At 46.3% G+C, this 24,431-nt stretch overlaps 1 protein-coding gene and 1 non-coding gene across 9 annotated transcripts in view; both read left to right on the top strand.

Annotated features, from left to right (window-relative positions):
• Tln2 (talin 2) overlaps window positions 1–24,431 on the top strand; it is a 421,250-nt gene that overhangs the window by 61,499 nt on the left and 335,320 nt on the right. For 6 of the 8 annotated variants that reach the window (NM_001419941.1, XM_063265537.1, XM_017596083.2 and 3 more), the window contains exon 2: window positions 23,115–23,204. The exons of 1 other annotated variant lie outside the window; for it this stretch is intronic. The gene's annotated coding sequence lies outside the window, so the exon portion shown is untranslated. Of the gene's footprint in view, window positions 1–5,728; window positions 5,825–23,114; window positions 23,205–24,431 lie in introns of those variants that run through there. One more of the 8 variants, XM_063265534.1, reaches the window with a different exon arrangement.
• On the top strand, window positions 15,197–15,303 carry LOC120094557 (U6 spliceosomal RNA). Its single transcript, XR_005488835.1, has one exon. It is a non-coding gene; the product is annotated as a U6 spliceosomal RNA (small nuclear RNA).

Here is a 24,431-nt window from a genome sequence, read left to right as displayed (position 1 = left end):
GCTCATGGTTGGCATGGCCCTGTCACCCTCAGGTTCTCCAGCCTATCTAACAGGGATTCTTTGTTTCTGCACTCCTCTGTCACCTCTGTTCCTTCTGTCTTGTGACTAGCAGACATGAAAGTGACAATAGTGACACCACAATTCCTGAGGTTGCTGACCCACATGGCTTGGGCTATAACTGGAAAGTAGTAAGCTCTTGTTCCCCTTAAAAGGTGAATTAGAGATGAGTTAATCTGTTCTTTCTGCCCTCACGGGGCAGAAAGATGATCAACTATCAAGTACCTTATTTGATAGGATGACACATTGAGACACCAGTACTGGGATGACGCTGTACTGTTCTTCTGCACATACAATTGAGAAGAAGTTGGCAGGGTTGGAGGTTGGAATATGTGTGTGGACAAGTATACACATCAGCCTACAAATGAGTGTGCACATGTGTGCCTGGCCACACAAATCTTCGTCTTTTTCTTACTTAACAGTAAGACAATGGTCTAGTCAAGTCTTATCTTTTTTGACCTTTCAGCTCAAAGGGAGTTACAAACCTGTTGTTGACTGGGTTGAGCCTTAGGTGCTCCAGGGCAGGTTCCATTTTTCTTTTGTTTCTCCCCTGCTCTCTGTGGTGCTATCCTAGTTCATGACCTTCCAATTATAGTTGGCCTGAGATTGTATAGCTGTCTCAGGTGCTAGGCAGTAGACCAAGCTGTAGGCTATTGCTGTTTCTGTGTGTCCTGTTTGAGAGCGAAACTTGGTTTCAGACTGGGGAGATGACCCAGCAGTTAAGAGCATTTACTGCGCTTGCAGAGGACCCAGGTTCTGTTCCCAGCAGTGACTCAGTAGCTCAAAATGATCTGTCACTCAAGGTCTGATAACCTCTTCTGACTCCTTCTGGTACTGCCCCTGCACATACATAAACACAGGCACATACACGTAAAAGAAATAAATATATTTAAAATGAGATCAGTTCTCATCAAATATCTGAGAGATACAAATGTATTAGAAGCACTAGTTTGGTCCTTCCTTCTATCCTCTTCCTCTGCTGTGACCCAAGACCTTTCGTAAGGAGTTTATAGATAGAATTAGGTTTCGTGTACCCACGGAAGTGCTCCATCAGGGGCTGAGGATGTGGCTCAGCTGGCTGAGTGTTTTCCTAGCATGCACGCAGCCCTGAGGTCTATCTGCAGAACCACATGTACAAGGGCTGATGTCGCACACTGGTCACTGTGGCACTTAGGAGCTGGAGGCAGGAGGAGCAGAAGTTTGAGCTCACTCTTGGCTGCCAAGTGAGTCTGAAGTTGGCCTCAGATGCATGAGACCTGTGTCTCAAAAAAAGAAGGAAAAAAGTGCTCTGTCTGCTTCAGGCAGTAACGTTAGTAATGTTCCCATCCCGTTTCTGTTCCTGTTAACATTGATTAGGACCCAGGTTTCTTTGAGGTGCTACACAGAGATCATAACAGGCTGTCTTGTGTCCTGATGTGTTTCAGCCTTGGGAAGCATTTGATGTGCTCCAGGCTCACCCAGTAATGACCTCATGGTAGTGTGTCCTATAACCCTGGGATTCTGGGTAGGAATGCTTGTCTTTGTGAGAGAAAGGAGCCCCTAGCTGGCTCTCGTAAGAAACAGACCCCTTGCTCATTTTAAGTGAGTTTAGTTATTTAAAGATTTATTTATTTTTATTTATGTGAGTACACTGTTGCTGTCTTCAGACACACCAGAAGAGGGCATCTGATCCCATTACAGATGGTTGTGAGCCACCATGTGGTTGCTGGGAATTGAACTCAGGACCTCTGGAAGAGCAGTCAGTGTTCTTAACCGCTGAGCCACCTCTCCAGCCCGTGAGTTTAGTTATTGTGATGGTTCATATATGCTTGGCCCAGGGAGTTGACACTAGTAGAAGGTGTGGCCTTATTGGGTTAGGTGTGTCAATATGGGCATGGGCTTTAATATCCTTGTCCTAGCTGCATGAAACCTAGTCTTCTCCTAGCTATCTTCAGAACAAGAGGTTGAACTCTCAGCTCCTCCAGCTCCATGTCTGCTTGGAAGCTGCCATGTTCCCGCCTTGATGATACTGGGCTGAACCTCTGAATCTGAAAGCCAGTCCCAACTAAATCTGTCCTTATAAGAGTTGCCTTGATCATGGTGTCTGGTCACAGCTGTAAAACCCTAACTAAGGCAGTTACTTTGAACAGGGTTCACAGAGGACTGTTCAAGCTGTAGACCTAGAACTGAACAGATGATTCCTGTGACTTACATACAGATCAGGTGGAAAACAGGAGCCAAACTACAGTGGCCCTACTAGCAGTGACATCTTCCATCCTGACACTATGACTGGGCTGAGCAAGTCCTCCTGTTTACTCTTACCCCCAAGTGTAATGTTTAGAGGACCCTTCACCTTGTCGTGAGGACTGTAGGTCCCTCGGCCTCAACACACACACACACACACACACACACACACACACACACACACACACACACACACACACACACACGCCCACACCCTTCATGTATTCACATCTCCATCCCTGTTAATTACCCCTCTTATCACTGTGACATAATAACAAGAAATAGCTTAAAGAAGGAAGGTTTAAAGCCAGCTGTGGTGGCGCATACCTTTAGTAATAGCATTCTGGAGGTAGAGGCAGGAGGATCTCTGTGAGTTCAAGGCTAGCCTAGACTGCATAGTGAGTTCCAGGAACACCACAGCTAGATAGCGACCCTGTCTTAAAAACAAGCCAGCCCAAAACAACGACAAACAGTTGTGTTGGGGCTCACGCCCCAGAAGATACTTTCAGTCATGTTACTCAGAAGACATGGTGGCAGGAGCAGGGGGTGAACAGGTCACACTGCATCCACATTCAGGAATGCAAGGATGAGCAGGAGTGAATCAAGTGTGGCTAATCTTGTCTATGCATCGATGTGGAGGGCTTATACCCAGGGAAGGCATTTCCAGGATGTTTGCTCTGCATTTTCTAGTGTACTCAATGAGTAAATAAACGGTTACAGAGAGTCCGCTGTGGACCCAGGTTGCCTGGACCTGTGGATGACAGAAAGCAAAATACACTAAGTATGGCTGGCAGAGAGGTGACTATTTTACATGGCTGTCTGAAGAACTGGAGAAAGGCGAGAACAAGCAGCCAGGAACAGCAGCCTCCACACGAGTGGAGAGAGTATGGCCTGCAGTGGGGCATTGCTGCTGCCTCGAGAGTGACCAGATCAGCACAGAAAAGTCCAAGTACTGGTGGATTCCATCCAGACTGCCGCTCTAGCCCAGGGCATTTAGTCTCTCTTCTCTCCTCTGTCTCTGTCTCCTGTCTCTGTCCACCTCCCAACCCAGTGTTATATGCTTAAAGATAACCTTGAACTTCCATACTTCCTTTCCTACCTCCCTAGTGCTGACATTACAGGTATGTCCCATGACGCCCTGGGATTCTGGTGTTTTTTTTTTTGTTTTTGTTTTTTTTTTTTGTGGTACTGGGGATTGAACCCAGCCCATCATACAAGTGAGGCAAGCACTTTACCTACCAACTGAGGTGTATCCACAGCCCTACACTCAACTTTTCCATGTAGACATCAAGAGGAGGAAGGATTATGTCTGGATTTTTTTTGTTGATTGGTTGGTTTTTAAATAAACTAAATGACATTAGTGTCAGCTTTGCAGTGAATCATTTCATGGCAGCCTCCAGCAAAGGACCAGGCTTGGTCTCTGTGCTGTCCAAGCTGGCTACCAGCCTGGGCTTACCAAACAGCCTTTGGGCAGTTCACTCAAGAGAGTTAGCCGGAAGGTTGTTAGGGCCCTGTGTTTTGGAAACCGGCACTGCCCACTGGGTTCCTGGTTTTTAACCATTGACTCATCTTCCCCATACAGTGAGGGTCTAGATTCCCAGGCTGGACATTTTCCAGGTCTGGATGGTGACTCCAGGACAAGATGCAGTGTCATGCCTCACAGGTGAAGTTGGGTGGGGTGGAGAGAGTCTATTTTGCTAAAGGGTGCAGCCTGTTTTGAGGAAGAGAGTTGGGATGCTAAAGTCTGGATAAGGAGAGTTCTGAGCGGGAGGAAATGGCCCTGAGCTATGGGTGTGGCTCTTGCCCCATTGGGATAGGCCTTCCTTCCAGAAGAGCAGGCTGAAAGACAGCCTGGTGCAAGGCCTTGGTGGGAATGGGAACCACATGGTGGCTGCAGGCTGGACCAGCATCCTCTGGAGAGTTTTCTTTTCCCCTTGAAAGGCCTTATGTCTCATTCTTAATTAAAATACTCCTGTAGGAAATCATCTAGCCAGCTATTTCTAGTGAAAAATCTTCCTGACCACAGCTCGTTGCAGCCTCCTCTTGGCAGAGGATATGGGAAGAGGCACTCAGACTAGTGAAGAGCCCCAAGAAGTCCCCTTGTATCATACAGGTTGGTGAGCGACTGACACAAGAGCCCTGGACCCTCCTTTAGGAGGTGACTCCGCCCTTTTCCAGCCTCACAGCTCTGACAGCTCTTCTCTGACCCTCTCTGAGGTTTTCAGATGTTCCTTCTCCAGCTTTATTAAAACGAAGAAGAGAAAAGTCTCTTCTGTGTTTAATAAACTTAAATACTACTCTTGGTGTGGAGTAACCACCTATTGGTGTCCGCTTTCCCTGACCCCGAAGAGCAGAGATGAATGCCTTAGGGCTCCCCTCTGCATCTGCCCTCCTCTTCCTTCGAAAGTCAAGTTCTGGGGCTGAGGATCTGTGTTCAGCCAGTAAAGTGCTGCCCACAGAAACACTCAGAACCCACATGAAGAAACAAGGCATGGTGGTTTGTACTAGTAGTCCCCAGCACTGGGAAAAAACAGACAGACTTCTGAACGCCCCAGGCCAGGGAGAGACCCTATCACAGGAGACAAGGTGGGTAGGCACTGAAGAATGGCAGCAAAGGCTTACCCTTGGCATCTACATACAAGCATCCACATGTGCACATGCACCGGCATACACACAAACACGTGTCCACACATACACATAAAATAAGTTCTGCTTTTCAGATGGGTTTCTGAGCACCACTGCCGACTTACAGATCTTACCACTGTTAGTCACCATTGCCTTCCTGACTGGGTGGCTTCACACTGTTTCCCACCACCCAGCAGCTGCCTGGGTGAGGCTCCAGGGTTTGCACTGTACTGGTTGTCTTGCAGCTGCCCAGTAAGTGACAGGCTTCAGCGTTCTCTCTCCTGTTGGCTTCCACTTTGGTTTTCCCATGCTTTGCTTGTTTCCTGATACAACTTAGCTTGTCCTTCTGACATGGTAGAGAAAGTAAAGCCCGATTCAGGGCAGTACTGTTCCCGTGCATTCCTTTGATCTGATTACACTTTCCGTGTTGCTCTGGGACCTGCCTTGTAAGATGCAACTATGTAGCAGAGTCCTGAGGCCTGCAAGGCTACCAGGTATTTGGGCTGCAGCAATGAGACACGTGGGAAAGCGAAGGATCACTTTTATTCTTGCTAAAGTTAGCAGCCAGCAATGAGCATTCTCAGAAGGCTGATGAGATGCTCATTTTAAATGCAAATTCTTTGCGTGGTTAGGGGGAAAATGAAATTGTCCTGGCTCCCAGCACTCTGCGTTTTTGCCATTCCATCTGATGGTGGAGGGGAGGGCTCATGTAAATCCCTCAGTGTCTCTATTATGATTTCACATTTGGACATGCTGAGAGGCAGCCTTGGCCCCAGGACATTAACTCTGTCCTGCCAAGTGCCAGCATGTGGGTGTCTGTGGAGGTTCTCAGAGTGTTGTCCAGTGCTCTGCACCCTGCGAATGCTCTTTGCATCCTCTCGTTTGTGTTACGGATGATGGATGTGCTAGGAAGTTTGTGGTGAGTGGAGGTGTTTTCTTTTTCGTGGAGGCGAAGGAAGTGTGCTTTGACCCTTTAGCCTCTATTTAGCAGCATCCACATAAGCTCTTTCCTTTCAGCCGGAGCAGGGCTCCCTTCTGGGAGGCTTCTGTGGCTTGTAGCATAGCTACTCTGTTGCAGTTTGCTGTCTGCAGATTCCCTGGTGTCATGTGTGATGGAGATGTTGGGACTACTGTATGTAGTATTGCTGGGACAATGGTTCACTCTTTCTCACCATCTTCCAATGAGAAGGTTTGATAACAAATTGGTAACCTGGTCTAGAATATGTGGCTTGTCCTATAGCCTGGTTAGCTGGTTAGTTTTGCCCGATATTTTACAAGGGAGGATTTTTTTTTTTTTTTTTGTAAAACAGCTCCTCTACTCTACTCTTCTCTTCTCTACTCTTCTCTTCTCTTCTCTTCTCTTCTCTTCTCTTCTCTTCTCTTCTCTTCTCTCTCTCTCTCTCTCTCTCTCTTTCTGTGTGTGTGTGTGTGTGTGTGTGTGTGTGTGTGTGTGTGTGTGTGTGAGAGAGAGAGAGAGAGAGAGAGAGAGAGAGAGAGAGAGAGAGAGAGACCTCGAGAGCCCACACTTGACAAGTCAACCCTAGGAGCCCTGACTTCTGCAGATTGTGGGGAATGGGGAATGTCTTGTCTCAGGACTGGCAAGGTTTTTTCTGACCATGAAGCAGTGGTGTAGTACTGGGTCCATCCTGAAAGGCAGGGTGATGGGCTGGTGTACGGTTGCCAAGGACAGTGGGAATGCAGACATCTCTATCTGTGTAGTGCACATACTTGAGGTTGTAATATTTTTGTTTTAGCTGTTTTCCTCCTCCTCCTCCTCCTCCTCCTCCTCCTCCTCCTCCTCCTCCTCCTCCTCCTCCTCCTCTTCCTCTTCCTCTTTTGGTTGGCGCATTTTTGCAAAACAACTTAGAATTCAAAGTGAAGTGTCTGTTCTATCCTCTTGTTGACTAACTAGGATCATAGGGTTTGAGAATTAAAAGGAAGTTGTGGAGTCCTGGAGTTCTTGGCATTTTTCATTTCTGTGACCTGGTCAGTCCCCAAGGGAGCCCTTTGGTGGGTGGCAGTATGAAGAAGTGAGTACGTCCAGCACTGCTCTTCTTTCCTAGGCAAATGCTGCACGGCTTTGAGAGGCCCAGTGGGAAGGGCCCCTTTGTGGAGCCATCAACACGGAAGACTTGAGAATGGGTACTAGACGCAGTTGAGTGGATGCAAATCCTCAAACAGGCCATCCCCTCTATCCGGATAGCTCTCCTGGGATCCAGGAAATTTATCTATGTCCAGACCAAGCAGGCCACTGCTAGGAAGATTTTAACTTATAACCGTGCTCTCCTGTATTCTGGTGCTGCCAGGCTCAGGTGTCTCCCCTTCAGGACCACTGACATGTTGGTAAGACAGTTCCTGCTGTGGAGGCTGTCCCCTGCCTTGGAGAGTGTTTGGCAGCATTCCTGTCCTCAGCTACACAGCACACTTGCTCCCTGCAGCTGTGATAGCTACAGTTGTCTCTAGACACTGCCATGTGTCCCCAGGAGATAGAAAGTTCTCCGTGTTGGGATGAGTATGATGGCTGGGGAGATGGCTCAGTGGGTAAAGCGCTTGTCACACAAGCATGAAGACCCACGTTTAGATCCCCAGAACCCATATAAAGCTACACATGGTAGCACACATCTGTAGTAGCAGCAATTCTACACCAAGATAGAAGATGGAGACAGGAGAATCTCCAACAGTCTGGGGGCTGGGTAGCCTGAGTAATGCAATCACAAACAATAAGTAACTATACCTAAAACAGGCAAGGTTGTCCTCTGATTTACACATGTGTGCTGTGGTACACAGATGTCCTCTGCACGAACACACACACACACACACACACACACACACACACACACACACATGCAACACACACACGCACATACACATGCAAACACACACACATGCACACACACAAACACGCAAACACACACACATGCACACACACACACACACACACACACGCAAAGATAAATGACCAATAAAAGGTGTATATGACAATGACACCCCTTATAGTTTCCAAATATGGCTTAATTATTAGTGTGGCCTTTTCCCCATTTTACTGTGGAAAGTAAAGCACACCACTGGAGTCCACTGGAATCTTTACTATAACATGTGGAGTAGTTACAGTTGCTAGCACTGACTCAGAAGCTGTCCTTAGGAAAGTAGTCAGCAATTCTCACCTGAGCTCAGCCTTGTGTTTGGGATGAAGTTTCTTTTGAATAGATGTGGTCTTGGGTTTTGTTTTGTTTTTTGTTTTTTTTTTTTTTAATGTCTTTACTTCTATTGTAGATGGTGCTTCTCCTGGTCTCCGGAGGTCTTGGGTATCATAGATTTGGTGGAAGCCTTTTGCCCTGTAGGGAGGTGGGGAGACTGCAGCAGGCAGAGCTGTGAGAAGAAGTGAGGTCATTGAGGGAAGGAGTGGTTGGGATTCCAGCATCTCCTCTCTTGCTCACCATTTTCCAGCCACCGTGAGGAGCAAGTTTGCTCCACCATGGTTTTCCTGCCGCCATGCTCTGCCTCACTGCAGGGCCAACAGAGTGGGGCCAAGTGCCCATGGGGTGAAGGCTCCAAAACCATGAACCAAAACGAATATTGCCTCCTTGTGAGTTGTTGACCTGAGGCATCTTCCATAGCTTCAGGCAGATTACCGGCACACTGGCTCCATGACTTGTATCCACTAAATAGCTTGTATTTCGATTCTTGCAGGCTTACTTTCATACTAAAACAAGTTTCTAGCTTCCATATTCCCTCAGCAGACTTAAGGCTACACAGTATTTTGCAAGTGGAATGAATGGGGACAAAAATATGTGGTGACTGGGAAGAAATATTCCTTTGGCTGAAGAGTTTTAGTGATTGCTTGCCAGCGAGAGTCAATTTCCCTTTTATACTTTGGGTTAAGCTTGTGAAGAAGTTCATCAATCTTAATATACTCCTAAATGTGGCAGACATATGGGGAGATTACAAAATTGACCGTAGTCTTATGAGTTAGTCTGACTGAGTGGTTCTGAACGGCGTGGCTCCTCAGGGGCAGCGAGTCCCTGAACAGGGTCTAGAGATCTGGGTCTACCTCCAAGGCTCTGTCTTGGTTGAGTGAGCAGTAGGAGGAAGGAAAGACACTAAATTGATGTCTTTTACACAGGGTTGAAGGCCCACATGATAAGTCTGGATTTATAAAATAAACATAAATTATGAAATAAACATAAAATATATTGTGTAGCCTTAAGTCTTCTGAAGGAATATGGAAGCTAAAAACTTGTTTTAGTATGAAAGTAAGCATGCAAATATTGAATAAGCTAGAATACAAAATTCCGTAAGTCAAATGAAAGAAAGCTGGTGTGAATGGCTTCTCACTGCTTGGTGGCATGCTGACCCTCTCTCTCTGCCTTCAATTCTGGCCAGAGAGCATGGGCAGTCCTGGGCTGCAGGAGCCCCAAAGCCACTTTTACAGCTCAAAATTCTTGTTGGAACAACAGCAGCAAAAATGATACAGTTTTGGTGTGGACTTTTGGGTGGGTTGGCATACCTGTTACCAGAGAGGATCTTGGGAAAAATGGAACAGAACCAGAAGAGTAGGCTTGGCTTGATATAGCATCCTTAGGGCTATACCTTAGTATGACCTCAGTTTACCAAATCTAGAATATATGTCAGAGAATTCCTTCCAAATGCCCCTAAGACACAAAGGCCAATGTGAAGGCCGAGATACCTCACACCGCAGGGGTTCACTGAGGTGTGGAGAATTAGGGTGTTGTAATGTTATAGACATTCAGTGTTGGTTTTTGAAATCATTAAAAACATTGCTTTTCCATGCTAATGCTTTTGGGTTTTGTGAAGGGAGTTGGGGGGAGGGTAGGACCTCATGTATCCTGGGCTGGCCTTGAACTCCCTATGTAGCAAAGAATAACCTTGAAATCTTGATCCCCCTGCTAACTCCTGTGCAATGCTGGAATCATAGGCACGTACCACCATCTCTATGTTATGCAGTGTTGGAGAGTGAACCCAGGGCTTTTTGTATGCCCAGTAAGCGCTCTGCTAAATGAGAAACAGCCCCAGCCCCATGCTTATTCTTTAGCCGGAAACAAATGGCAAAGGCTTTAGTTGGGCTGATCTCAGTGCTGGGTGCTGTCATAGGAGACATAAGGCTGACCAAGGTGGTGCAGACCTTTGATCCCAGCACTCAGGAGGGGGGTGGACTAGGATGAAGTCAAGGCTGGCTTGGCTAATGCTGAATAGTGTGACCCTGGGGTTGGGGTGGGGGCAGAGGGCAGAGGGCAGAGGGCAGAGGGCAGAGGGCAGAGGGGAGAGGGAGAGGAAGAGAGAGAGAGAGAGAGAGAGAGAGAGAGAGAGAGAGAGAGAGAGAGAAATTAGAGCCTGGATACTCACAAACAAGCAGCAGTCCAGGTTTGGTGACCATTTGTTAACTATCAGGCAGCTTAACTGGATGACGGAAGCAACCATTTTAAACATGTCATCAAAGCAGGGGTAGGTGGTTTTTTGTTTTTTGTTTTTTTGGTTTTTTTTTTTTTTTGGTCTCTTTTAGGCATATAATTGAAAGAGCTTGGATCAAATGAGGAACATTTGTTTGATGGGGGCGGGTGGGAATCAGAAGCTTCTTGACTGAGGGCAAATACGGCTTCCTGATTTTCTTTGGGACAAGGGAGCAGAGCACCATCTGAGAAGAGTCCTGAGAGTAGCGTTTCTGCCACATTGCATACTCCAGACTGGCTTGCCCTGAGCTTCCTGAATGTTCTCTGCCCTCTGCCTACCATCTTCTTGCAGGAGTGCTTTTTATTTGGGAACCAGGGATCGAACTTTTTTTTTTTTTAAATCAGGCTATCACAGTGGGCCCTTTACCTGTAGAACTGTCACTGGCCCAGGAGCTGTGATTATAGAACCGAACATAGGGAGTCAGGAGGAAAGACATGTGAACAGATAGCTTTTGGATGGATTTAAAAATTACATTCATTTCATGATGACACTTGCCCTGAATCTGTTCTGTTGTCGTTGTCGTTGTTGTGTGTTTTTTTGAGACAGTGTTTCTTTGTATAGCCCTGGCCATCTTGGACCAGGCTGGACTTGAACTAAGAAACTCCCTGCCTCTGCCTCCAGAGTTCAGAGATGGAAGGTGTGCATCCTCTGTCTTTCCTTACAAGGATAAGTGTTCCCTCTGTGGTCCCCAACTTTACAAATTGGCCCCAGGGTAGTCTCGAAGTTTGGGGAGGAAGTTTGATTGATTGACCTTTGTGTACTAGAACCTGGAGAGGGGCTGGTGTGGTGGAGACTTTGATGCTGAAGGAGCAACGCATAACTGAGCTACTCCTTGTCCAGTGTGACTTAATTCTACACATGGCTTTCGGGGAGCCCAGTGGGGTCACCTGAGGCCTCTCCAGCTGCTAATGCCAGGACTGAATGTTCTGGGTACAGAGATAACAGTGGGTGAGGGTGAAGGCCATGTAGAAGAGAAGTGTGGTGGTTAAGATGGGACATCCACAGGAGAGGGTAGGGAAACACCCACGTGACAAACTCGGATGTATCTGTGAGGCAGTTTCCAGATTGGATTGCAGTGTGAAGACACACCCGAAGCGTTGCTAACACTGTTCCTTTGCCTGGGGACCTGGACGAAGTACAGAAGACGAGCAGTGTCAGTCAGCATTCATTGCTTGCTCCCTGCTTGTGGATGCAAGGTGACCAGCCATTCCTACTGCTGCGCCGTCCCCATCACCATGGACTGCCTGAAAACGTCAATCAAAACGAGCTCCCTGTGCCTTTAATTGCTTCTGTGAGGTGTCTACAAGGAAAGTCTCCCAGTATGGGAGCCATCTGGTGTGAAGTACCTCATGGTGAGACAAACACTAGGGTCTGAGAGTCATCCTAGAGGCCGGGGGGGGGGGGGGGGTGGTATGTTGGATTTTGAGGAAGAAGGAATATTTCTATCAGAAAAGTAAGGTAAAAAGAAGCTTCTCTGGAGGGAGTGACTTGAGCACAGAGCCCATAGTGAGGGCAGGATGTGGTGGGGTTGGGGAGAGCGCCTCAGACACCAAACACCCACTCGGGACTGGTCTGTGGTGTCTGTCAGTGTGGGAAAGGTGGGAACAGGTCTGAGTCAGGGACTGGCTGTGAGTCTGATGTCTGAGGGCTCTGGTGTTGAACTCTGTCTTGAAGACAGAGGAGAATGTCAGGCAGTAGCCAGAGAAGAAGGAGCTGACCTCTTTGAGTCAGTGGTGCCCAGAGTGTAGAAGGCACAGGAAGGCCGGTCTGCTCTGAGTCCCTTTCTGTTGTTGGCTGATGATGGCGGAAGCTGGATACTCACCTGTGCGGGACCTTTAGCCAGACCGTCAGCTTTCTTTCCCTTATTTAATATGGTTCATGGGTTTCCTTTCCCTTTCTTTTCTTCTTCTTCTTCTTCTTCTTCTTCTTCTTCTTCTTCTTCTTCTTCTTCTTCTTCTTCTTCTTCTTCTTCTTCTTCCTCTTCTTCTTCTTCCTCCTCCTCCTCCTCTTCTTCCTCCTCCTCCTCCTCCTCTTCCTCCTCTTCTTCCTCTTCTTCCTCTTCTTCCTCTTCTTCCTCTTCTTCCTCTTCTTCTTCTTCCTCCTCCTCCTCCTCTTCTTCCTCCTCCTCCTCCTCTTCCTCCTCCTCCTCCTCTTCTTCCTCTCTTCATTGTGTGAGTTCAGGTGCACATGTTTGGTTATGTGTGCATATGTTGACGGGCCAGAGGCTAACCATTTCTGTTGTTCCTCAGGTCCTGTGTTGTTGTGGTAAATCTCCAAGCCAAATAAGGCCACCCAAGGAAAACACAACTCAATTACTATGAATACAAACTGCACGCCTAGATTGAGCAGATCTACCACTACACTACTCTATGCCCCAGCTATGAGATCCCTTAGAACTTGCGGTTTCTCCAGGCCACATGCTTCAGCTCCATCTTCCTTCCACCACCTCCTCCTCTGTCTTCCTCTGTCTTTTCTCCTGTCTCCTCTCCTCCTCTCTCTCCCTCTCTGAAAGTTTTTGCCCCACCTTCCCTTACCTTGCCCAGTCACCGACTCTAGCCTTTGTTTTACAAGTTAAAATGGGGAGAATGTTCACAGGAAGTGCCTGAGTCTGTGATTCACTCTTTCTCTGAGGCAGCGCTTCTTAGGGAAGGGGAAGCGGAGTTAGCAAAATAACAAAAAACACCAGGGCAATCCACAACACAGTGTAGCTTGTTTCTTGAGAACAGGGTCTTTTCATTGGCTTGGCATTTGCCTAGCAGACTGGGCTGCTCAACAGAGGGTTTACCTGCCTCTGCCTCCCCAAGGTGTAAGCATGTGTAATCACTCCTGGCCTCAAACTCAGGTTTTTTTGTGTTTGCAATGGAAAAAAATGCTTTCTATTTTTAAACATTTTTTGTTGGATTTTTTTATTTACATTTCAAATATTATACACTTTCCCAGTTTCCCATCCATAAACCCCTATCCCATCTTCCCTCCCCCTGCTTCTATGAGGGTGTTCCCCTACCCTTCCCACCTCCCTGCCCTGACATTCCCCTACACTGGGGCATCCAGCCTTGGCAGGACCAAGGACTTCTCCTCCCATTGGTGCCCAACAAGGCCATCCTCTGCTACATATGCAGCTGGAGCCATGGTCTGTCCATATGTACTCTTTGGATGGTGGTTTAGTCACTGGGAGCTCTGGTTGGTTGGTATTGTTCTTATGGGGTTGCAAGCCCCTTCAGCTCCTTCAATCCTTTCTCTAACTTCTCCATTGGGGACTCCATTCTCAGTTCAATTGTTAGCTGCAAGAGTCCGCCTCTGTATTTGTCATGGTCTGGCAGAGCCTTTCAGGGGACCCCTATATCAAGCTCCTGTCAGCATGCACTTCTTAGCATCAGCAATATTGTCTGGGTTTGGTGGCTGTATGCATATGGGCTGGATTCCCAGGTGGGGCAGTCTCTGGATGGCTTTTCCTTCAGTCTATGCTCCAAACGTTGTCTCCATATTTCCTCCTCTGAGTATTTTTGTTCCCTCTTCTAAGAAGGACTGAAGCATCCACACTTTGGTTGTCCTTCTTCTTGAGGTTCATGTGGTCTGTGGATTGTATCTTGGGTAATTCAAGCTTTTGGGCTAATGTCCACATATCAGTGAGTGCATACCATGTGTGTCTTTTTGTGTTTGGGTTACCTCACTCAGGATGGTATTTTCCAGTTCCATCCATTTGCCTATGAATTTCAGGAAGTCATTGTTTTTGATAGCTGAGTAATATTCCATTGTGTAGATGTACCACATTTTCTGTATCCATTCCTCTGTTGAAGGGCATCTGGGATCTTTCCAGCTTCTGGCTATTATAAATGAGGCTGCTATGAACATAGTAGAGCACGTGTCCTTGTTGTATGTTGGAGCATCTTTTGTGTATGTCCAGGGGTGGAATAGCTGGGTCCTCAGGTAGTGCTATGTCCTCAGAAAGATGCTTCTGTGAGCACGCTGTTGATTGAGCTGTCTTCTCAGACCCCAGCTCTTGAGCTTTCAGTGCTGATTGTAAAGGCACTAAATGATTGAGACGAGGGTCAGGGAACAGAGTGCGGAGGAATGTAGTGGTCCCTTGCTTCCTCTCCACACTGTTTATTCTGCAAGCATGGACTTCCTTTCCTCATCAGCAGTGTCCTGCACGCCAGGCCCTCGGCAGGTATTGAGAGACCTGGAAAGGACAGGCCTTACCTTCCAGCAGCTGCTGAGTTGAGAGAGAGATGAGCAGTGTCCTCACAGCATGTGAGCACAGTATTATGGAGCTGCCAGTAAGTGGGAGGGTAGAGAGCGGGAAGAAGTGGGAGGAGATGCAGCTGATAGTCTGTTTCCAAAAGTGTCATCACAGGGGTTGAAGCCTCTGTGTGTGGGGAGTGTTAGGTTTCTTTCAGATAGCATAGTCTTCTGATAGTGGGGTGTGTGTGTTTGTGTGTGTGTGTGTCTGTGTGTGTGTGTGTGTCTGTGTGTGTGTACGCTCGCACATTTGTGCATGTGTGTGTGTTGTGTTGTATGTTTGTGTTGGGCCTGTTGGCACAGTAGCATACCATGTGTGCATGTGGAAGTGTGAGGATAACCTGGAGTGTTGGTCCTTGCGCTGGCTAGTTTTATATCAATTTGACCTAAGGTATAGTCCACTGGGGAGGAAGGAGTCTCAATGGAGGAAATGCCTTAATAAGACCAGGCTGTGAGCAAACCTGAAGGCTATTTTCTTAATTAGGGATTGATGGGGGAAGGTCTAGCTCCATTGATGGAGCCACCCCTGGGCAGGTCCTCCCTAGGTTCTATGAGAAAGCAGTCAGCAAAGTAAGCAGGCCTCGTGCTCGCTTCGGCAGCACATATACTAAAATTGGAACGATACAGAGAAGGTTAGCATGGTCCCTGGGCAAGGATGACACGCAAATTCATGAAGCATTACATATTTAAAAAAAAAAAAAAAGTAAGCAGGCCTCTCTGGCCTTCAGGTTTCTGTCCTGTTTTAGTTCCTATCCCTACTTCTTTAACAGATGAACAGTGATTTGGAAGCATAAGGCAAATACACCCTTTCTTCTCAGAGTTGCTTTGGTCATGGTGTTTCATCAGAGCAACGCAGCCTGTACTAGAACAGTCCTTGTCTTAGTTTCTTTTCTATAGCTGTGATAAGACCATGACCAAAACAATTTGGTTTATGGTTTCAGAGGGTTAAGAGTCCATGATGGTGGAGCACAGACACAGAGGTCAGGTAGCTGAGAGCCCAACTCTTGATCTGCAAGTAGGAGACAGAGAGGGAGTGGGGAAAGGCTTGGGAAAGGTGGGAGCTTTTGAAATTTCAACGCATACTCCTGGTGAGACAACTCCTTCAACAAGGCCACACCTCCTATACCTTCCCAAAACAGTTCCATGAACTGAGGAACAAGTATTCAGACATACAAGGCTATGGGGACCATTCTTACTCCAGCCACCACAGTCCTCGTCTTCCGCCTTGTTAGAGATCGATGTTTGCTGCTGTGTACAGCAGCCCTGCTGCCCCATGGGCTTCTAGGGATCCCCCAACTCCGTCTCATTCTCGGAGCATGCTACTGCACCTGGCGTTATGTGAACTCTGGGCATTCAAACCTAGTCTGCATGCTGAGACTATTTGTGATAGTTTTGCTCTCTGATATCATCAGCCTCTTGTCTGCTTTTTTCTAAAATCTTGCTTGTTTTTTCACCCTAACTCCATGCCAGCATGGGTCAGAGCAGAGGGTCTTTCCTCCATGAGTGTTAGCATTCTATATACAATAAATAATGCTACTTTACAAAATGCAGAGGGAACAGATGAAATACTCCTTAAGAACATATTCTTTAACTGCCTCGGAATGTAAGAGTACGACTGTCTGTGGGAAGGTATGTGGCATTGTTCGCAACAGTTTAAGACCTTGAAAGGAACGTTTACTCTCCTTTCAGTGCTTAGGTATGTAGGCATAAAAGAAAAAGGGGTTCCCCAGATGATGAGATGGTGTCATCATCTGCTTCAGGTCACTCTTAGTAGCTGTCATTGTAATTTGAGAAACACAGGCATCTCGAAGCCCAGAAGATGTGTCCTGTGGAGGGGGTCCACTGGCGTGACTCACTGGGAGTTAAGGACCCATATCAGACAGTGCATTTCAGTTTTGGCTCAGGTCCTTACTGGACAGGAACTAGCAGCTGGATGAAGTGACTAATGCCTGTGGGTAGGCTGGGGATTCCAGCCTCACTGAGAGTTTCACCCCTCGGCCCGGTGGAGGAGCCCCAGTGGCCAGTGGGTTGTCTGGGCTAAATATCAAAGAGCCACCCCTGGAATCTGTTTCCTGGCTTGGCTATCCTCCCATCCCAAACTCCAGAGTAGGAAATGGTACTTATAAGGGAGCACTCCAGATTTGAAAAGGGTCCCCAGATGCACAGGCTCAGAGGTGGGAGTTTGATGGGGTGAGATCACTGTGTTCCCATGTTACATGCTGAAACCCTTTGTTCTTTTGGAGTTGGCAAGACTTGTCTTTTCCTGAGCTCTTAACAATAGTTTCCCTGTAAGATTATTATGGTGAGTCAGTTAAGAGTTTGTATGTGCATGCATGTACTGAAACACACACACACACACACACACACACACACACACACACACACACACACGCACGCATACACAGAGACAGAGACATGCTTATGCATGCACAAATGCATATATACCCTCCCATGTATATGTGCAAATACATATATAGACATAAACACACATATATACAAACTTCTTAAAAAGTGGGTTCTGTGGGTTTTGTTTTTGTTTTTTTAAAGATGATTTATTATATATGTGTGTGTGTATGTGTGTGCATATATATATATATATATATATATATATATATATATACTCTATCTAAATGTACACCTCTGTGTCAGAAGAGGGAATCAGATCTCATTATAGATGCTTGTGAGCCGCCATGCGGTTGCTGGGAATTGAAATCAGGACCTCTGAAGAGCAGCCAGTGTCCTCTTAACCTCTGAGCCATCTCTCCAGCTCCCTAGTTTTGCTTTTTAAATAGCAGACTTAGGAAAGAAGAGGACTCTTAGTAGAAGAAAAGGAGCAAGAATAATTCTGTCATTAGGCCTGTATAATTTTCCCGGATGTTAGGTCCATGCACACTGCCTAAAACCAAGCTGAAATGTTACTAAGTATCATAGTGTCAAATTCTGACTATTATAACTACTGACGTTTAAATGTCCCTCAAATTCCCTGTGTGTAGTCTTAATCCCCAATGAAAAAGTACTGGTGAGTCAGGCCTGATAGGATAATTCTACATGAGGACCCTGGCCCATGCCTGGACCACCATGAGAGTGGGTCAGTTATCTTAGGAGTACTAGCTTTGAGCTTAGGGGAGAGCTTTGTTGGTAAAGTGCTTGAGGCATGAGGACTTAGATAGGTTCCCAGCATGCATTTAAAAGCTGAACATTGTAACACATGCTTGTGTTCCCAAGTGGTGCTGGCTAGCTAGTGTAGCCTAATTGGGCAGCCCCGAGTTCTAGTAAAAGATGCTGTCTCAAAACAAACAAAGGAACAAACACACAAAATAGACAGCCCCTCAAGGATGACATGTAAGGCCAACTGCTGGTCTCTATGTGTAGGCACACATGTACCCATCCACAGCTATGCGTACTATACACACGACAGAAGGTTCTGTTGCCAAGGTGACTTTAGCCCCTTCTTACTCCCTTACTCTTTATGCTCCTTCCTCCTTCTAACATGGGATGATAGTCCTGACTGCCCTCATGAGATACGGACCTCATGGCAATGAAATCCTTCCCTTCTAGAACCATAAGGAATAATGTGTTTTATTGTTTTTGTCTTTAAAAATAAATCTTCTGGGTTTCAAGTCTATGTTTTAGCAGCACAAAAGGAATGAAGGTTTAACTTAGAACTGACAAACTCTGTCTCCAGTGATTTTTCAGAAGTTTGGATGGTGTGCTCTTCGTAATGTGGTCAGGATGCTTCTGGTGAGCATGGGGAGAGCTAGAGACTGAGACATACTACCCACATCTCTCTACCTTTTAACCATTTCTGGCCAATGGATGACTTGCTTTGGTCAGCCAATGAGCAACATTTTCATAGGAAAGGTGAAGGATGAGGTACTGTAGAAGGAGGATGATGGAACCTGGGTTCAGCATCTCCATGGGAGGAAGCAGAATATCTGGCCCTTCCCTTGTCCCTCAGCTGCTAGGGACAACATAAGGACACTTTTCCTGGTAACACAGTGTGCTCAGGAGATAGACTTGCAGAATGTGTCATAGAAGACCCTTGGGTACATAGATACCTAGTGCTGGCCCAGCATAGCATGAGCTCAGAATGCAGGACTGTGCCAGGGTGTAGACTTTCCAAAGCACAGATATATTTATAGAGTCTTCTGCCTTGCCAGTCAGACCCCTCCCTTGACAAGCTCTGGGGATCACTTCATATTTTTCTGGCATCTTAAAGTAGGGCTGATGATAATTCTAGAACAGCCTGGGAGATTCCTGTCACAGGCATGAGTCTGTTTTGTTTGTTTGTTTTTGAATGTTTATTATGATTTATATGTCTAGGCCCAGTACTGTTCTAAGAACCTGTTGTCACATTTAGTTGGGAGACTCAGGAGGATCACCTGAGCTTAGGAGCTCAAGGCTAGCACAACTGGGAGGGATTAGTCATCAGGACTAAGAGGAACACTCACAGACTTCACACCCTACTTCCTCCTAAGAGGTGACCAGCATCTCTGTGTCTTAAAAATTAAAGTACAGATTATTTATTTTCAGAGGGTCCAGATATTTATGCTTTGTGAATTGTAGGAAAGTAATCTCATACCTTGGATATGAAGAAACAGTACGTAAAAAATAACATTATTATGGGGAAAAACACTCTTAATTTTGAATGAAGAAATATGATCCGAGATTAGAATTTTAAGAAAACAAAATTATAGGACTGAAGGGACAGTTCTGATCTTCTAGGGCACCTGGGTTCAGTCCCAGCACCCATATCCGGTGGTTTACACTTTCTTCTAACTGCAGGTCCAGGGGTCTGAAACCCTCGACTGACCTGCAGACATACGGTACACATGCACACAGATAGGCATTCACACGCATATAAAAATAGATAAATCTTTAATAATAGAAAACAAAGCGCCGGGGAGATGGCTCAGCAGTTAAGCGTGTGCACTGCTCCCGTTTGGTTCTCGGTACCCACACGGAGCAGCACACCACTGGCTGTAACTCCTGCTGCAGGAGATGGAGGCTCTGTGTACACCCGCGTGAACTTGCACGTTTCCCTGCCTCCATACACATACGTCAGAGGGAAATGAATCCTCATTTTTAAAGAAATAAAATTATGTTTAAGATTCACTGAAATGGGGGCTGGAGAGATGGCTCACTGGTTAAGAGCACCGACTGCTCTTCCTAAGGTCCTGAGTTCAAATCCCAGCAACCACATGGTGGCTCACAACCATCTGTAATAAGATCTGATGCCCTCTTCTGGTGTGTCTGAGGACAGCTACAGTGTACTCATATACAATAAAATAAAATCTTTAAAAAAAAAAAAGATTCACTGAAATATAACATGTTCATAAAAATGTTTAGTAATTTCTTAGGTTCATACAAGAACAAAATGATTCCTGCGCATATTCTTTAATCTACTCTCTTATTTTTACTTTCTTTTTATTGAAAAGTTATTTTTCTCACAGAATATGTCCCGATGACGGTTTCCCCTCCCTCTCCTCCTCTTGGTCCCTCCCTCACAACCCCTCCCATCTGGATTCAGTCACCTTTTGTCTCCTTATTAGAAGTGTGCATATTTTTAATGTGCTTTTATTTATTATTAGTAGTAGTAATCTTGGGAGTTTAAATACTGAGCCCGCCCCGAGCTTTGTAAGAAGGTCTGCTGAAGCTGTCAGACGAGGCCTCTACAGCCCGGAGTAAGCCTGGCTCTGAGGAGAGCCGCTGTGCACTGAGCCTGGTGCAGGAAGCCAGTATTCTCTGGTCATGGGATCCCTTCACAGAACAGGGCTTCTCCATTCACGACTCCACTTGCAGAGAGCTTGGGGCAGCTGAGAGCATTATAGAAGAGAAATTCTGGAATATGGTACTGTAGGGGGTCCTTACTCTGATACAGAGAACTTGGGGCCAGGGTCCCTTGGACACTCGATGCACAGTTTGACTGTGTTCTCCTCTCAAGGGGAAAGGTCCATTGTATCTTCAGAGGAATTTGGGATGCTTCCTACTCCTGGTCCCTTTCTCCCTTAAGACTAAGGAACATCATGGACATTGTGGGAGGGTTTGATGTGTTTCTGTAGATGGATCTAGGGACTGCCGACCAATTCTAGTCATGCATTTGGTTTGTTTTTATTAGCTTTGCGGGTTGACAAGCGTCTAACTGTTGGATGGGAAGCGATCAGTTAGCTATGTGCCTGTGCCCCAGTGTGGAGGCCTTGACCCTGCTGTGGGAGGCCTAAGAAGCCTTTGCATTTTTCTGTGAAATCTCCATCTCCCTCTCATGATCCAGAGTAAGTAGAATGTGAACACAGAGGGAAAAAAATATTGGAATGATTGCTTTAGTTTCCAAACAGATGACCTCACTGTCTGAATTCTGCTCTATGCAAGAGAAACCTTAAACTTTGCCTTATTAAAAAAAAAATGGATCTTTGGGGAAACAGATCCAAATTCCCATTTAGTATGTGCGGGGGGTAGGGGAGGAGGCTGGAATTGACTCTACAAACAAAATATAGCCAGCATCAGTGTTACACCAACTTAGCAATGATCTTAGACACTGAGAGTCAGATTGGTAATGCCTGGCCGCCGCTCCTCAAAGTAAGCAAATGCCTTAAGCTTTGTAGAAGCCGGCTTCGTGTGAAGTTTATTCAGCCCACTTTCCAGAGTATAAGAGGGTTGTTGAATTTCGTATGAGCAGAATGCTTTGGACTAACCTGTCTGCACTCCCTGTTTCACAGGTGAGCTGTTAGGCATAAGCAGCAAGGTGCAGCGATTCCTCACGGCCAGCTGCAGCTAAAACCCAGGGGGAGAGGCAACCGTTTAGAGGATTATGTTTCAACATATAATTAGGTGAAGATTTAATTTAAGAACCCAGACCATAATCAGAAGCCTCATTTCCTACAGAATGAACACTTTGATTGTCTATTTCATTTTATCAAAATGAAACGGGACAGGAGCCAGTCTGCTATTCTTCAAGATGTTCTAATTTCGACGATCCCTAAACATTTCCTGGGATCGCTTCTGGTCCCTTGACTCTCATATCAATTAAACTTTCCATCTCTGTGACCAAAGTTCCTGACAGAAACAACTTTGGGGAGGAACGCTTTCTTTGGGCTCACAGTTTCTGTGGGTTTCGTTCTGTTGTTGTGGGGCACACAGAAGTGTGTGGCAGTCCACTCATTTTGCGATGGGTCACAATTCGAGGCCAGCTCTACCCTTCCAAACACACCCCACTGGCTTAATTTAGCTGCTCTCTACTTCTTGAGTGTTTCACAGATTCCCAAAGTAGCACTAGAGGCCAGGGACCATAAGCAAAACGTTAGTCTGTGGAGAACCTCCCAGATTTAGGTTCTCCCAGCTCTGCTGACCTTGACCTCAAGAGCAGAAGATGGAATGTTCTGTTATGTGTTCCTTATATCTCAAAGATTCAGATCTGGTCTTTTATTTCTTAGCCTTCTTTATCCTTTCTGAAGGCTTTAGCTAGTCTTCCTCCACGATGTGCAGAACAGTTCTGCTTCTTCTAGAACTTTTTTTTTTTTTTTGGAAAACCAGGAGCTTGGTTTTGGTTTGTTTGTACATGCCTTTTTGGGTGAGGATGGGAGATAAGAATTCCTAATGGTTAAGACTTTGAAACCACAGGCTACTTAGTCTTCTCCAGTGGCTCGAACTAGACAGACCAAGAATAGTATTTGTTAAGACACGAAGTTTTATTAGGAAGCTAACTGCCTGTTGTTGGTTTTGGTTCCGTGCAGCTGATTTGGGGCAAGTTCTGTCAGCATTCTGAGCCTTAGCATCATCTCTGAACAGAGCACCTCCAGCTGCTGGGTTCCAAGGGCTTCTGTATCCCTCAGTCTGCAACAGGGAGATGGGGTCTCTTTCTTCGACTGAAGGCAGGGGAGTTTGCCAGCTCTGAGGCTGCACTGTGTCCTGGGACTGGGAACTTCACTCCTTCCTCTTCATAGTCTGAGATCCGGAGTGTTTACTGTTGTGAGGATATTGCTCCCTGCTGTGGTAGTTCTTCTTCATTACCAATTTGATGGGATTTAGCATCACCATGGAAACAAGCCTCCGGGCATGCCTATGAGAGAGTTTCTAGGTTGGGTTAACTAAGGTGGAGAGACCAGTAAAAGTGGATGACACCATTCTATGGGCTGGAGTCCTACTGTGTGAGCACCAGCGTTCATCTCTCTTGGCTTTCTGGTTGGGTGATGGGGCTTCCTGCTCCTGCTGCCCTGCTGCCCTGCTGCCCTGCTGCCCACACTCCTGAAAAACGGTAGTTAGTTCTTGGTCAAGAATTTGATCACAACAATGAGTGATTGAAACTTTGTTTGACAGGGCTTCTCTGTGTAGCCCTGGTTGTCTTGGAACTTGCTCTGTACACCAGGCTGGCCTCACACTTAGAGAGATCTGCCTGCCTCTGCCTCTGCCTCTCAAGTGCTGGCATTAGAGGTGTGCACCACCATGCCTGGCTGATACATTGCTTAATGAGGTCTCTGGACTGACATTTGTGTTTCTTTTGCCAGTGCACTGCTGTAGGGTAACATCTGGACTGGAATTGAGGCTCCTCTGGTGCTTGGATGTCCCTAAGTTCCTGGATCAGCTTGTTGAAGACTGTGAGTAATGCCCATGTTACTGTTTGATGAGACTAAAGAGATTGTGGGTTAAAGAGTCCAGCTAGGCCTGGTTACTGCACTCATTCCCTCCAGGCACAATTAACCTTCAGCCATTAGCTGCGTGTGCCCTGTGACAACTGTGAAATTGGCCCAGTACAAATGATGAAATTACTTAAAACATTATGACTGTTTTGGTGATATCCCTCTCCATCTACATCTATCCATCTGCCTATCTACCTTTCTCTCTATCTCATCTCTATGTAGATGGATACGAATATCTATATCTCTCTATATTTGTTGATAACCCAGTCACGTGGTTCTCCAGCTGAACTTTGTAGATAACATTGTATTGTAGTGTCCAACGTTTGGATGAGCCTGCTTAGACTAAGCCAGGCTCTCTCATGCCCAGCTCCAAAAGCCTTGGCGATAGCCACTGAAACTCCATGTGTGACCGTTCTATTTCTACCACCAGTCACCACAAGAGACAGATAGACCCTTTTTATCATCCTGTCTCCTCCCTTCCCGTTCACCATGCTCCAGTCACACTGGCTGTTGCTTCTGGCCTATAGGAGGTCAATCCACATGATGCAGATGCAGGAACCATGGCCTCCCTACCAACCTTTTCCCTGGTGCATGTGTGCACCGCCTTATTCAACCTGTTCCATCCCACTGACACATTTTCCCCCACCCAAGTGTTCACAATTGTCTGTTTGTCTGTCTCTCCATCTCTCTCCATCCTTATCAAATCCTTTTCTGTACTTGCCTCAAGGTAGAGGTCTTCTATGAGTCAGTTGGTAGACTGCCCATTCATTGGACACTTATTGAGTACACACCAGCCATTCAGAGTCAAGCTGCTGTCATGGAACTCAGTTCAATAAGAAGGAGGAGATGACCTAAGAACCTAAGTCAACCGTCACAGCCCTGTCTGAGTAGCTGACTGGGTTCTAAGTACTCTCTGGCTGGGTCACTGAAGTACTTTATTAAAAGGCCAACCCTTGGGTCATACTCATGTACTGAAATTTCACCCTGCACTCCATTATTCTTTTTGTAATATGTTGTCTGGGTTTGTTTGTTTGTTTATTGGTTTTTCAAGATAGGGTTTCTTTGTGTAACTGTGGCTGTCCTGGAACTCACTCTGTAGACCAGGATTAGCCTTGAACTCTTAGAGATCCTCTTGCTTCTGCTCCCCAAGTGCTTGGATTAAAGACATGTGTCACCACTGTCCAG

This window comes from Rattus norvegicus, chromosome 8, assembly GCF_036323735.1.
Source record: "Rattus norvegicus strain BN/NHsdMcwi chromosome 8, GRCr8, whole genome shotgun sequence".
In the NCBI taxonomy this organism is placed as follows: Eukaryota; Metazoa; Chordata; class Mammalia; order Rodentia; family Muridae; genus Rattus; species Rattus norvegicus.
This window is presented reverse-complemented; position numbering and strand designations above follow the sequence as displayed.